The sequence below is a fragment of the Lineus longissimus genome, chromosome 2, assembly GCF_910592395.1.
Source record: "Lineus longissimus chromosome 2, tnLinLong1.2, whole genome shotgun sequence".
NCBI lineage: Eukaryota > Metazoa > Nemertea > Pilidiophora > Heteronemertea > Lineidae > Lineus > Lineus longissimus.
In genome coordinates this window covers 12,232,593-12,248,063 of record NC_088309.1, presented here as the reverse complement: position 1 = coordinate 12,248,063, position 15,471 = coordinate 12,232,593, and positions in this window count along the sequence as shown.

The following is a 15,471-nucleotide window of genomic DNA, read 5'->3' as shown; positions in this document are numbered from 1 at the left end:
TTGGTTTCATATTCATTGGTGTCAAAAGAAAGGTTGTCAGAGTGGTAAATGGTAAGACCAATGTTGGAATTAATATTAATGCCAGCTGCACCTCTGCTGCAGTCATGGTTGCATCTTCCAGTCAGTGTACATCTTGACAGTCAAGGTGACTCTCTCTCACAGCTTAGCTACCTTTACTCTTAACTTGCTTAAGAGGCTGCGGTTTTCTCCCACCTCACATTACAAATCTCTCAGATTTGTTTTGAGCTAATAATTTTCTAAGCTATCAACCCAATATTTTTATTTTCACTAAACTAAGTTGACCGTGTTAGAAAACCTGTCAAACCATTCAACTTTTTGGACAGAACAAAAAGCACCTTACATCATTCCCCTTACCGAATCCAGAAACTTTTCTGGTGAAACCAAGGAGAGCACAAACTGCCCTATGACCATTTCAGGCCAGTTGAAATACCAAGCGGCACTGATCAAGCCTAGAACCCACAACCTTCCAATCACAAGTTGGATGCTCTTCCACTGCAGTGCCATCCCGTTCCCCAGTCAAAAACATCATGTTTAATTCTGATCACCAGGTACCTCGGTTACACTGGTGATAGAGTGGTGGTGTGACCAAGGCACTTTCATTTTGTCAGAGAACTTTTTTCCCATTAGAAAGAGAAATTAGGAGTACCTCATTCTTCTCTCGCCCTGCCTCTCAACAATTAGACTGTTTTATCACATGTTTCAACAGGGTGCAATATTTTGATCAACTTGCATTTTAAGACTGCCAGAGGTACAACCCCAAGACTCAACTTATGTTCCTCGCTCACCAAAAGGCCTTTCTGAAGAACCGAAGCTTCAGGCAACGGAGTAGTTTTACAAATGGCCACACCACAAAGCTCTCAACATGCTCACTGAGAGTGGCAGCACCGCACAGACCACAACAAATGGACGAAGGCAGACAAATGGAACTGTTCTGCACACCAGTAACAAGACAAGACAGATCAAAACAAACATTGCTCCCAATTATGTCAAGAGCCGTACAGACTGATCAAGTTTGTGAGCTGATAAAAAGAATTCCATGATTACTGTCAAACGATTGGCACACTGTAAAGACCAGAAAACAAAATTAAGTATAGGCTCCTCATCCCCACTAAGGAGTTAAGCTGTGGTGATTCTCACTCTTGACGGGAGTAGCAAGCCCTAGATTCCCTAGGACAGATTACCTCAAAGTTTCAGGTTGATAGCCCCAGCATCTACAAAACTGTGCCCTGTTAATGATGGAGGGACGGTGAACGAGGCATGATTGTAACATCTTGTTGAGCTAAAGATTACAGACATGGCTCCTGTTGTGACATTTCAAGGGCATTTTCTAACTGATCACACCACCCAAATGACAAAGTTCCGCTAATTACAGCTAATAACACAAAGAAATTCACGGAAGTCAAGGAAATGAAATATAGAAAGACCTATTCTCTGATCATGACTCAAGTTCGATTATCAAAAAGAGCTGGTGTGAGCAACAAGCACTGCAAATGATTTTCACTAATTTCCTTGGTTTATTAAAATAATACCTCTGTCTGTGTCTTTCACAGAAAGATTTGAATGACCTTTTTCATGATCTATACCAAAGCTACAAACACAGTTTCAAGTTTCAAGTCACCTGGCATAGGATTGATTCAGATCGCCCCGAGTCTGATGTTGAAAAGCAATAGAAAGACTGAATGGTGGAATAGTGGGAAGCAATAGAAAGAATGGTTGGATGGTGGGAAGCATATTTAATCAAAAAACTTGGAAATGATTTAAATCTACAGTGCATGTTTTGGGGAATTCAGAAATTTACTTGTAGAAGTATATGTCTGTCAATTTAAGAGTCCTATTTCACTTTATCATCATATCACTGACTTGTATTTTGGCTTGCTCATTGATGCTGGTCTAGATACTCAGTTTACTCTCAGTCCTATTCATTCCTGAACAACATGTATTATATTGATACTCAGTTCGCTCTCAGTCCTAATCTTTCCTGAGCAGCGAAGCAGCCTGTCGGAAAGACGCATACATGTAGGGCGACTAAAAAAAACCAACACATGAAAATGTAGATGAAATTCATAATCACTTTGTTTTCAAGTCCAGATTTTGTACACACTATCTCTAGTCGATACATGACCTCCACACAAAGTTTCAAGCCGGTGGGTCTATCAGTCCATCTGGCATAAAATTTTGAACAAAAAAATAGTTCAATAGTCTGCTTAAATATCCCTTCAAAAGTATTGCTTTCCGATTTTTCCATCTCAATGTTATTGAGTGGAAAACATTGCCTCAAAACATTGGTTTTTCGATTCATATCGGAGTTTTTTGTCCATATTTAGTTCTAGAGAATCAATATTTGTTTAAAAAAAATCAAGTGTTAATTCCAATAATATCTGGCCCAATCCAATGAATACAGATATGATTAGATAACTTTGTCAGTAAACATTAAAAAAAACTTTCTTGGGCCAACATTGAGAAAGCTATTGTGGTGTCTTGTGCACTCTTACAGGTCGGTCTGATCAGTACCGAGTACCAATCCCCCAACATGAAACTGACCAGATCCCTCCCCGAGCAATTCCAACCTGTTAGAGTACGAAGCTTCTAACATTAGACACTGACCTAGCCACTGGCACCAGAGATGCAATGAGTCATGTGCGAAGATGTTAGACGAGTAACACCATTGAACCGTGTCTAATTACTCCCGATTTAATTTCCTTTTACTGGTAGGATATCATGTCCTAATGCAGTGTTCCAACGAACAAGATCAATTTGTTATTCGAACAGGTGTCGGTATTGGGGAGGAGGATTCCGATGGCGCCAGCGAAGCAGTTTTACCTACGAATCTGATGTGTATTGATCTGGGAAAGATATGAACAAGGTTTCTAACTCAGAGAGTGGGGTTGGGAGGGCATTTGGATGTCAGTGCATTAAAAGGGTACACCTTTCATTAACTTATATTTACTGTTGGTCCAACTATATCTTTTTCCTACTTCTAATGCCAGGTGACACCAATAGTTAGTCATGATGCATGCACACGTGTGCATAATATCTATGCAACTGATGGGTGTATCAATTTTCCTGATCGCTGCATGTTAACTTACCGTAGCGTATATGTGCACTCATCGTCAAATGAGAATCCTACAGGGTAGGAGTATTGTTTCACTCATCAAAAATCGCCCAAAGAGTTTTTTCTTATCTTGGCAGTGGCATGTGTTTTCATGGAAACAACCACAAAAGAGAACAAACGTTGCAAGCTTTTCGTGAAAGCTCTAGATTTATCCACGTACATAAGTTTGTACATAAGTACATGCAAGTTACTCTCAAACCCTCTGAAGTGCTGTCGAGTACAGCAACCACCACAAGCAAGCACTGAGTTCGTCCACACACAGCTAGACTATAACGCTGTGTTGTAGTATATGTGTATACACATGTAGTGCTCACCATCATAATGAACTCTCTTCCGAGACAGTTGCCTGTCCGTCATTGTTCCTCATTCATCGCTTGATGGTAACTTCCCACTGAGTTAGCATGATACCCGCTAAGCTAGCAAAGTAAAAGAAGTTGCCTGGAAGTAAGCCACCTGCTAATTCACTTCTTGCTTTTTTGTCAATGCCCAACAGAAAAACCCTAAGCCTGAGTACAACTATTGTTTTCCATTAGTTCTCAAATTGTTGGTTTAAAGCAGTACAAGATATATTCACTCCATCATCTTATCCACTGTTTTATCGGGTGGCGAATAAAATTTTCTAAACTGAAAAAAAAGAATTCTCAAATTTTCCAGCCAGGGTCAATGAATATTTGGCGTAAGTGGGATTTTGTGGTAAGATTTTTGTATTATTTTGTGTTATCAATTTCAACTGAAGAAAAAAACTCTTGATTGTCCAGGTGACTTACAAAACCTAAAACACGTAAATGGAGAGAATTTTTTACTCCTGCTAAACAAATGATTTGACCAGGGATGTTTCGTTTTTAGGACCTTTGACTGGAGACCATCCACTCTTCAAATTTAACAAGTTTTGCACAAAGTTTGAACATTTATATTCACAAAGTGGCCAAGGTTAATACAGGTGAACAAGATGACAGATAAGAAGGCAATATGATTACAAATGGATAACCTGCTATGAATAGCCAAAGACAATAATCTCCAATGCAGAGGCTAATTCATGTCCTTTAGACGAGACAACATGGTGGTTGCGGACACTAAAATTTCATCTGCTTTTCAGTGCCTCGTAATTACATTACACAAGACCTAAAACGAGGAGCCTCATAGCCTAGTGGTCAACACTGCTGGCTACCACGCAAAAGGGCCCGGGTATGATCCCGGGGAGAACCCAGCATATTTCTGGATGAACCGGAGTGGCTTTCAAGGAACTAAAATTCCTGGATCTTCACAACATGTACAACGCATGAAATACTCAAGGGTCTGTTGGATGAGACTAAAAGCAGTGGTCCCTTGTACCTAAGTGTAGGGTAGTTGTAAAACAAGAAACACAGAAACGAAACAGAAACACAGAAACGCAGAAACGAAACGCAGAAACGAAAATCAAACGGGTTTTCATAAAAGTTGGAATCAATCGGCACGCCGATACTTTCCTTGCCCAATCCGTTGTTATTGTCGTTTATAAGTAAAATCTGAGGTTGGTGGGTTGCAGCCAGCCGGAATGCAATAGAGTTGTTGAGGGGATACATGGAGCAACTTGGGGGGGGAGGGGGCGGCACGATATGGGTGAAGTCTTTTGAGGTGGTGGTGTAGTACTTTGGTAGGTTCGATTCGATTCCTACAGCATGTTATTTTAAATGAAGGTGCAGTGCAACATCTTGCCTTGTAGTGTTCAATTTACATGAAGTATCAGGATTATCCTACAAATCCCGTCTGATGCAGCACTAAATGCAAGGTACGGTACCAGTACATGGGTGAATCATTTCGACGTTATGTGAGACGTGAGAGACCAATTTTGGCGACTAGAATAGAGTAAAGTGGGGGGGGGGGGGGGGGCGGGCACTAGACTTGGACTTGGAGTAACTCAATCTTGCCTGCCCAGCTGCTGCCTTTAAATAGTCCCTTTAAATATCTGTTTATGTTAATGAGGTTGCAGTAGGGAAGTTCAGCCTAGTGTCGTGCACAGGCCATGGAATGTACAAAAGAACAGGACTCGCTATTCGAAGGACTATTTTCTATTTACGCCGTGTAGTACATACATGTAGTGTATTGGCACGATCAAGGCCGGATGCTGCCAATCTGCGCACACGTTGATGAGGCTAAAAGGGGTATTGGGAAATGAGCATTCCTCCTTCCATTCCGACTGAATACCAGTTTTAGTTACACCCGCGTTCGCGGCCACAACCATGGCAACAAGATGGAGTCTGCAGACCAGAATTCGCCACAAGACTGGTTTCTGCGTTTCGTTTCTGTGTTTCTGTGTTTCTGTTTCGTTTCTGTGTTTCTTGTTTTACAACTACCCCTAAGTGTATATGCCAGGACAAGTAAAAGATCTCACATAGGTCAACAGTAGCCTATAGTGGACTCCATACCTCCGGCAAAATCCAATAGGGTAACAACGCAAGTAATGATATGATATGATATGATATGATAATCGTACACTTGCAACCAGATTATAGACCTCAGTAAGATGATGATGATGATGATGAAAAAGCAGTTCATTAATACCTTCTCATATTTTGTGAGAACAATGTACCACAATGTCTTACAATGGCCTTGCAAGTTGCCCCGGGAATAAGCAAGATGACTACAACACAGACTGCCTTGACAATTTGGCAGCACTTGAATTTAGGATCAAGACAAATCAGCACATTACTTCTTTCTTCTCTCGATTAAGGTGACCTGCCAATCACTGTCAAACTTTGTCAGGGCTATCAGCTTCCCTCCACATGATGGATTCCACCATGGATGCATTGATTTTTTCTCCCTGACAAGGATCTGGGAGTGCCTCCAATTCCTTCCAGATTCACCAGAATGATCTGATGGGCAGCCTATTATAAAATCCATTAGAATGTTCCTATATTTAGATCATAACTGAATCAGTTTTTTGTCTCATGATTGATCGGTCATACACGCAGAAAGGTACACGCGCTGCTGCCAAATCGATTAAGGCAACTCGCCTCGTTGTTGCAGTTCAATGAACACATTTCAGTTTTTTAAAGCCTTTTATGCAAAAATATTTCAGGAGCAGTAACGTTTTCCTAATAGCCATTAACCTCTTTCTATGAGAAACAGACAATGATAACCGTTTTTGTTCCCTGTACTGTAGATTAATTTGGCACCGGCACCTTTAAAAAGTGTTGCTATCATCATATTATATCTTTAGGTCTGTCCTTGACTTCTAGCTGCCATTCTGATACCATGGGCAATAATACTGATAACATCAAAGGCTAGTCTTATTAATTCTTGATGTCAACAATGTTTAAAGATAAAGTTTGCCACTTTTCTCGATACGGCGGAGATGGTGTTTTCTGTTGAAACCCTTCATTTTCTACATTGGTGTAGCATTATACCCAGATCAATCAAGGAGAAGGGTACAAACCCGGTTATGTATCAAAAAGAGAAAATGTAATGGTAAAATCTTATTCACCAGCTATATTCATCTAAGTATCTTATCTTGCATTGAAAGTAAGCTTCCTCCCACCAATAATCTACCGGTATGGATATAGATCCAAGTCATAAAGGTTACAAGAAGTAGTGTTCCAGAAGGATGGCTGTCTCTTAGATCAGGTTATTCAATCACAGTCAGAGGAAATGAACATGGCATCTATAATCTCCAATATCAAATCTAATATTGTTTTTCTGTGCATAAAAATGAGCCAACTGACAAGATCTCGCTTCATATCTAGACATGATGAGAAAAAGTGATACTTGGATGAAAATGTTAATCAGGAAGACAGGTCAGACTGAATCCATTCATGAGCCTTCACAGGCCACAACATATCTTCGGACGTATTTTTTTGTTACCTTGATTAATGTCCTTGGGTAATCTTGGTAGTTGTGTTTGACAACCAAGGGTTTTGGTCATTCCAACCCAGGCTATCTCTGAAACAATGGGCCGAAAAAAAGCTGTTTTAATCCTTGAATATGAAAGCAAAATTAAGCAAAATTAGCCTCGTCCAGATGGTCTCTAAAGAGAAAAACAGGAAGTTGTCTGCTAAATGATCGAAAATTGTTAAATTCTATTCGAGGTTGGGTTCATTCAGATTTACTCCCAAGTGATGACATCGAGCCTCTTCAACTGCTTACAAACCTATAAGCTCACCACAACCTTGGTCTCTCTGATGCCATCAAGCCTCTTCAACTGCTTACAAACCTATAAGCTCACCATAACCTTGGTCTCTCTGATGCCATCGAGCCTCTTCAACTGCTTACAAACCTATAAGCTCATCATAACCTTGGTCCCTCTGATGCCATCGAGCCTCTTCAACTGCTTACAAACCTGTAAGCTCAACATAAATTTGGTCTCTCTGATGCCATTGAGCCTCTTCAACTGCTTACAAACCTATAAGCTCATCATAATCTTGGTCTCTCTGATGCCATCGAGCCTCTTCAACTGCTTACAAACCTATAAGCTCATCATAATCTTGGTCTCTCTGATGCCATCGAGCCTCTTCAACTGCTTACAAACCTATAAGCTCATCATAACCTTGGTCTCTCTGATGCCATCGAGCCTCTTCAACTGCTTACAAACCTATAAGCTCATCATAACCTTGGTCTCTCTGATGCCATCAAGCCTATTCAACTGCTTACAAACCTATAAGCTCATCATAACCTTGGTCTCTCTGATGCCATCGAGCCTCTTCAACTGCTTACAAACCTATAAGCTCACCATAACCTTGGTCTCTCTGATGCCATCGAGCCTCTTCAACTGATTACAAACCTATAAGCTCAGCATAACCTTGGTCTCTCTGAGTCTGATGCCATCGAGCCTCTTCAACTGCTTACAAACCTATAAGCTCACCATAACCTTGGTCTCTCTGATGCCATCGAGCCTCTTCAACTGATTACAAACCTATAAGCTCAGCATAACCTTGGTCTCTCTGAGTCTGATGCCATCGAGCCTCTTCAACTGCTTACAAACCTATAAGCTCACCATAACCTTGGTCTCTCTGATGCCATCAAGCCTCTTCAACTGCTTACAAACCTATAAGCTCACCATAACCTTGGTCTCTCTGATGCCATCAAGCCTCTTCAACTGCTTACAAACCTATAAGCTCACCATAACCTTGGTCTCTCTGAGTCTGATGCCATCGAGCCTCTTCAACTGCTTACAAACCTATAAGCTCACCATAACCTTGGTCTCTCTGATGCCATCAAGTCTCTTCAACTGCTTACAAACCTATAAGCTCACCATAACCTTGGTCTCTCTGATGCCATCGAGCCTCTTTAACTGCTTACAAACCTATAAGCTCACCATAACCTTAGTCTCTCTGATGCCATCGTGCCTCTTCAACTGCTTACAAACCTATAAGCTCATCATAACCTTGGTCTCTCTGATGCCATCGAGCCTCTTCAACTGCTTACAAACCTATAAGCTCACCACAACCTTGGTCTCTCTGATGCCATCGAGCCTCTTCAACTGCTTACAAACCTATAAGCTCATCATAACCTTGGTCTCTCTGATGCCATCGAGCCTCTTCAACTGCTTACAAACCTATAAGCTCATCATAACCTTGGTCTCTCTGATGACATCGAGCCTCTTCAACTGCTTACAAACCTATAAGCTCACCATAACTTTGGTCTCTCTGATGCCATCGAGCCTCTTCAACTGCTTACAAACCTATAAGCTCAACATAACCTTGGTCTCTCTGATGCCATTGAGCCTCTTCAACTGCTTACAAACCAAGCTCAGCATAACCTTGGACTCTCTTGAGCCACCGTAGATAAGTCTATCATAATAAATCATTTTGCAAATAATGAATAACATTTCTTTTTTGATAGATATTGTGCCAGTGTGGCGGCGGTGGTTCAAGACTTAACCATTGACTTGCCAACAGAAATCAGCCAGAATGGATGTCCAAACTATCAAAGGTAATCTTTTCCAGAGAAGTAAAATGTTTTATTTTGCAATTTTAGTGAAGGCATTGACAAATGTGAACAAATTAACAATCAGCCTCAGAGATTTGTCACGGATTACAGTTATCTGTATCTATATGAACAGATTTTAAGCTGCAGATGGTCAGTTCAGAATTCAATATGAAATCCTTCCCTCAGCATCAGCTTGCAGTAAATGGTCATAGACAAATTTAGCCACGAAGACCCATATTACGCACCTTTCTATAAAATCTATTCATCCTCTGCCCAGGGACGTGCAAGAATCAAAAGATGTTAAGTTCCTTCAAATATGGCACGAAATAATTTGCTATTAATTTTGCAAATAGTGGTAAAACAACCAGAAAACAATGCAACATTTCCTGCTGTACTTTCTCCAAATCTGCATGAAAATTACTTGCATACAAGAAGACACTGTGGTCTAGTGACCCAGACTCTCAAGTAGTGGTCAACAGGTCCCTGGTTCGAACCCCTCAGTTTATGTGAAACTGTGGGGTCTCTTTGTATGACTTGCCTTACTCCACCCAGGTGTATAAGCCTAAATGGGACAGGTCAGAAATATTCGAGCTAGCTGCAGCTCTAAATTAGCAGTTCATCTAAATTCTACTCAAGGTTTTACGAACACAAGTGTAAGAGTGTGAAATCAATTAACCTCTACTAAAGTTGGTAACAAACTAAGAATTGAAAAAAAAGATCATTTTAAACAAAAGCTGCCAAACATTCAAAACCCACGATTGAGATTCATGATATTAGTCGCCTAACTTCAGACCATCAGGCCTGGTTGTTCAAAACAAATTTTGTCACTTACTTGGCATTATCTCCTTCAGTTAAGCCTTTAGACCTGACACCAAGGTAAATTAACGCTGGCGTAAGTGACAAAACCTGTTTTGAACAACCGGGTCCAGAATTTTTTCACTCTCACTTTAGAGAATGTAATAACCAACTGTAACCATGGAAACGTCAAAAAGGTCTATCACCATCAGAGATGATTTGGGCGACAACGCCATAACAATCTTTATAGTGAACTGATGAAGCAAAACATAAGGCAGCGCCTCCTAGTTCGTGTGGCAAAACTGGGTAACTGGTGGCCTGAATAGCTAGGACTAATACTTCATTTCATGAGAAATAGTATGCTTTTTGGTGTTTTTAGAAAGCAAACACAGCAGCTCAACAAACTGTATTCTTTGCCAAAACAGGACGACACATGACCAAGAGCGAGCAATTGGAAACGAAACACAGCCAAAATTATCATGGCTATTTTCATAATTTTCTGCATGCTTGCTAACCACTTCCAAATTGAAATAATTCACAACACACCAAGATTGACCCTTCACCACAAACTTTACTAACTCTGGAAAACTCTGATGAAAGAAGAAACCTTAATTCTCTACAGAAATTTGCAGATTAAAAGCCCGAGGAAAGATTAATCTCCACCATAGAGTACTAAGTGTCACATATCCTGCAGCCAATGCCATCCTGACAAAATCACTTCAAGAAAACCCTATCAGCCTAGAGCAAGGTATGTTAGTCTAACCCCCGGGTCAGAAGCAGCTCTAAAAGCACCGCGGGTAAGACAAGGAACGACTCCAGCTCCTCTTGAACCAATCCATTTTCTCTCCGGCAGAAGCAATCATCAAAATTAGTTTGACTTCAAGTGGCGTTTTGTAATTTTGAAAAGGTTTTCCATGTTAGAGAAGGGGCAGGATAACCAGTTAACTCCTTTCCCCTCGGTAATTGATTAACTTCAAACTACAATTCTATCAGTGACGAAATGCCAGATCACAAAAATAGTCTCTCCGTCTTACTTGTAGTAAATTACAGGCCAATAAGACTCTGAAGTTAATTTCTTACCTCGTTAAAGTACCAAAACTTTGTAAAGAGTGCAAAATAAGAAGACCAAAAATCCAGCTACAATCACTTCTTTAGTAACCAGCAGATGCATTCTCTAGGGACAAGGAAAGAAGGGGCACCAAGGCGTTTTAATGAAATTTTCCCAAAGTCCGTAATTAATTTTGCATCTTTTTCTGAAATAAAGAGAGGTGGCATACCCAGTGTGCAACCCGTTGGATTAGCTCCCGACACATCCTGGTATTTCACTGTTTTTCTGGAATCTTTTTCTTGCCAGATGCCTGCAATGGGTAATGAAGGAGAAGAATGTCACTGATATGCTCATTTGGCGAAATATCGAGAAATGTGATGGAAGTATGAGAAGGATGTCATTAACCCCACATGAATGCCCTTTATAAGAGCAAATAATTTGGGAGAATTTATTTTTTGAGTGATAACGAGAAAGATTAATAAATTGGTGAATGACATGACAGCGAGTGATTCTGGTTCTTGACAGAAATGGATATGATCTGAAGGTGAGTTATTTGCCAAAAATGATTTTGGCAAAAAGGTAATTTTTTGCCCAGAAGAATTAACACTGGGCCGGATGCTGCTTGGTAAATTTCATTTAAAGTGTTTAGGAGTTAATTCCACCTCAACTAAAACATCAATTTTAATTGAAGAAAACCTCTGTTTACAAACTTAGAAGAGACTTTCAAAATATAAAAGCAAGGAAATTTCTACTCAAACGAGATTGACCATTTAACTGGAGAGTAATGATGAATGAAGCCATGTACGCATCCAGACAGTTACTCTTTGATTTAAATATTGCTCTACTATATAGAGATGTCCACATTGAGGAATGCTAAGACACCATCTTACCATACCTCAAGACTGAACATGCACTGATACCTAAAATTCGATATAAACTCACTGGATTGAGAAGCACCAGGAATCTGAATCTACTCGCTCAAAATCATCTGACTGATGAAGTTCTCACTTTCTAAAGATGGCAGCACTTGCTAGATAGTGGATGTAGAGAGATGCCTGGTAAAGGGACCAAGGTGCCATCAGGTTATTTTTATTCGGCATAAGATTGTGTGACGACTGCCAGTATGCAGCATAACGAGAGGCAACCACCAACATTTTTTTCAGGGCTACTCCAACAAACCCTAACCCGGTTATTTTATAAACCAAGTTGAACACAGATTTAAAGGTGATCAGGTGCAATAATCGCAAAAGGAGGTTCATAGAATTTCTACTCTACCTAATGATTAAAATCAATCTGCAGCACACTGACGGTGTGCCTCCACTCTAACACAAACTAAATAACAGCATTTGCAAATGGCCAATGACAGTCCCAAGTAAAAAATTTGCCAACCTCTTGTAATATCCTTTTTTAACAGAAGGTTTTATAACTACTGGAAATACAAAAAATATTTTCAGTAATTTGGTGAACAGGAGACAAATTGAGAGAAAGGCTATGATTCTTGTGATACATTACATCTGCTTTCTCCTCTCTAATCAAATATTCGTTGATACGACAGATTCAACATACTCTCAAGAAAATGAATTTCAAAGTTCAAATAAGTCTTCTAAGCTCTCTAAACTTTTCGACAGAACAATCAGATAACTTTAGTTGACTAGATGATAAAGGCAAAATGAAATCTGCAGGTTCTTCAAGTCCAAATTAACTTAAAAGCCTGATGTGGTACTGTTGAAATGCACAACCCTAATACCATTAATAGTTCTTTGTCAGATATCGGCCTGAAGCCAAGAAATGTCATGACACAAAATGTGATCGAAATTCAATTAGCAAGCTTTTATATTAAGTTCAGACCCTATCAGCAACACTGCCGAATACTTGTTCTATACCAGCTCATTCACTGGCACTGGTTTAACGATTTTTTCATCATCTGAACAGCGTTCAAAATAGATTATTCTTCAGTGGCGGGGTAGGAAGCCTACTGGTACCATTCTCCAACAGCAGGGTACATTCCGAGATAAAAGGCAGTGTCGGGGTAAACACCTCAGTGTGGGGGGAGGGACATTCATCAACGAGAAATTGTGTCAGTGATGTGGTTTCAACCTGATTTTTTTTGATCAAACAAGAAGGACACCATTATTGTGACATTTTGGACCAAGATTTTCGCCTATTATTCATTGAATTAGACTGTGTAATGCGCATCTCCTTACAAAAGAACTCGTGTTCACTGACAATGACAATCCTCATTAAATCATTTTCGGACAAAATACGGAAGACTCTAGGCAGACACTTCTCTCTTAGAAAAAGTCTTGATAGTTTTCAGGTCTGCACAAATATGGACCCCTTGAGGTTTTCCTGCCAAGTGAAAAACTCTTTTTCACTTTCAAAAGCCTTTCGGGAGTTTTCATTTTACCCAAAAATCTCTACAGGGTACAAATTTGTGTGGGCAAAAAAACTTTTTCAAAGATAAATTCGAAGAGTGTAGGGAAATATCAAGCCCAATGTTTCCTAAAGGCTTTCATTTGCAAATTTTCCTACAACAACAAATACAACATTGGACCATACTGATTTTTTTTGGTGACAAAAACGGCAATGGAACTTTCCACATGTTCCTAATTGATTCCAAGTTATTGGATGAAAATGGCATGCCGTCAATGCCAATGGGCACTTTCTGGGTGCCGCAGGCTAAATGGAGGAAGGTTGCCTGAAATGTCAGGTGCCAATAACCCATTAGAGCTATCGAGGAGAAATGGTTGCATTAGCCATACGTGTGAATGACCAAGCCCTTCATAGAGTGGCTGGTGGTCATTAACCCTTCTAAAGAATGGGATGCAGGGAACCACATCAAGCATTTCATATCTTGGATCCCTTAACCATACACAAACTTATAAGCATTAAAAGATATTCAATATTTTATATCAGATCAAACCTCTCCCCAAAATCAACGGATTCCAAATTCACTATAGCTGCAGTGGCGGCCATATTGAATATCCTAAGCGGCGATTTTGAAGGAAACCTTCCCCTGGTCACTCTCCCATAAGCCCAACAAAAATGGTACCCTCGAGGGGGATGTTTGTTTGATAAATGATGGAAAGCGGAAAGATGCTGACACTGCCATCGACACACGGGCCAAGACAAAAAGTCCAAATCACAGTTGACATTCTTCCTGCCTGGCATCAGTTACGTGCAATGTATGCGAATTGCACCCCAGTGATGTGCTTATTTCTCTAGGTTTCTGTTAATATGTACATATGCCCAATAGGTGTGTGTCTACATATCAAAGTTGAAGAGTCTAGGACAATTAATGACGAAACATGCCCTTTGCTGAAATTGAGTTTGACCTCTGTGACCTTCAAAAGTAGGTCAAAATTAAAAACCTATACATTATGTCTTGTAGTACCATCAGAAATATTGACAGTAAACATTTCATGGTTCTAGTTCTAAGCGTTCATATTGACAAAGTAAGGTTTTCAAAGATGACCGCCTGGAGCCCAGAAAGTAGGTCAAATGACGATGATTTTTTGTGTGTCAAGTCATGTTGTCATAAGACATCCAAACCCGAGGTTTCAACTTCCTAGTCTCAAGAGCGAGCAAATGTGCCACCATTATTGACGGATGACAGACCAATGGACCAACGGACAGACCCGACGACAGACAACGGACAAGACCTAGGTGAGCTAAAAACACAGGACACATGCTGCCCTCTTCATGTACATGTTGCTGCTGGTCATCTTTCAACTCAAGAAAAGAGGAAATTTGAACAACAATGGTCTCCAAATTGACAGCCCCATGCTCATCTCAACATTTAAATCTATTCAATTAGACACACAACACAGATTCATGTTCAAAATAAATCAAACAGAACTTCCTATTGAAGCTGTCTACTTGGTATGCATGCTTCATCATTTAGTACAATTCCATCTGATGAAAACACCGAAATAAAACTGAATTTGAAAAATCTTCCCCTACGCTGCCAGATAATTTTTTTACATTTTGAAATCTGTGTGCCCCAGCATCTAATGAAGCGCTACAAACCGGGAAGATAGGCAATCATTTTACATACCAATTAAACCGCTGTCCCAAGTGCACGATTTATCATCGCAATCTTGCCTTCACTTGTGACGAGATTTCTGAATTCTCAAATGCCATATTATCATCTTAACTCTTGTCAAACTGGAATTTGACTCGGCGTGTCATTTTGCCAGCATTTTCATTTCACGGTGATCATTTTCTTTTTCTAGGGGAGCAGGGATGCTGGAGGAATGTCATTACTATTTACTGTTCTTGACAAAGCCTTTTTTAAATCCCCGTAATAAGAATGTGTGAACCTTTTTATCCCAGAGATTTTTTAAATCTCTGAAATATGTGAAAGTAATGTTGTATCCTTTTATGACTTATTTGCATGTAACCTTGAGGAAGTCACTTCACACTTTCGTTTTGGTCACAGGTTCTTTTTTTAATATACATGTATATAAATATATATATACATGTACGCATCTTTATTCAGGACACTAATGAATATTTCAACATTTCACGAAAGGGGACATCAAAATATTGCTGGCCATATGCTTCAAGTAAGTTGTTTCATGCATGTCAT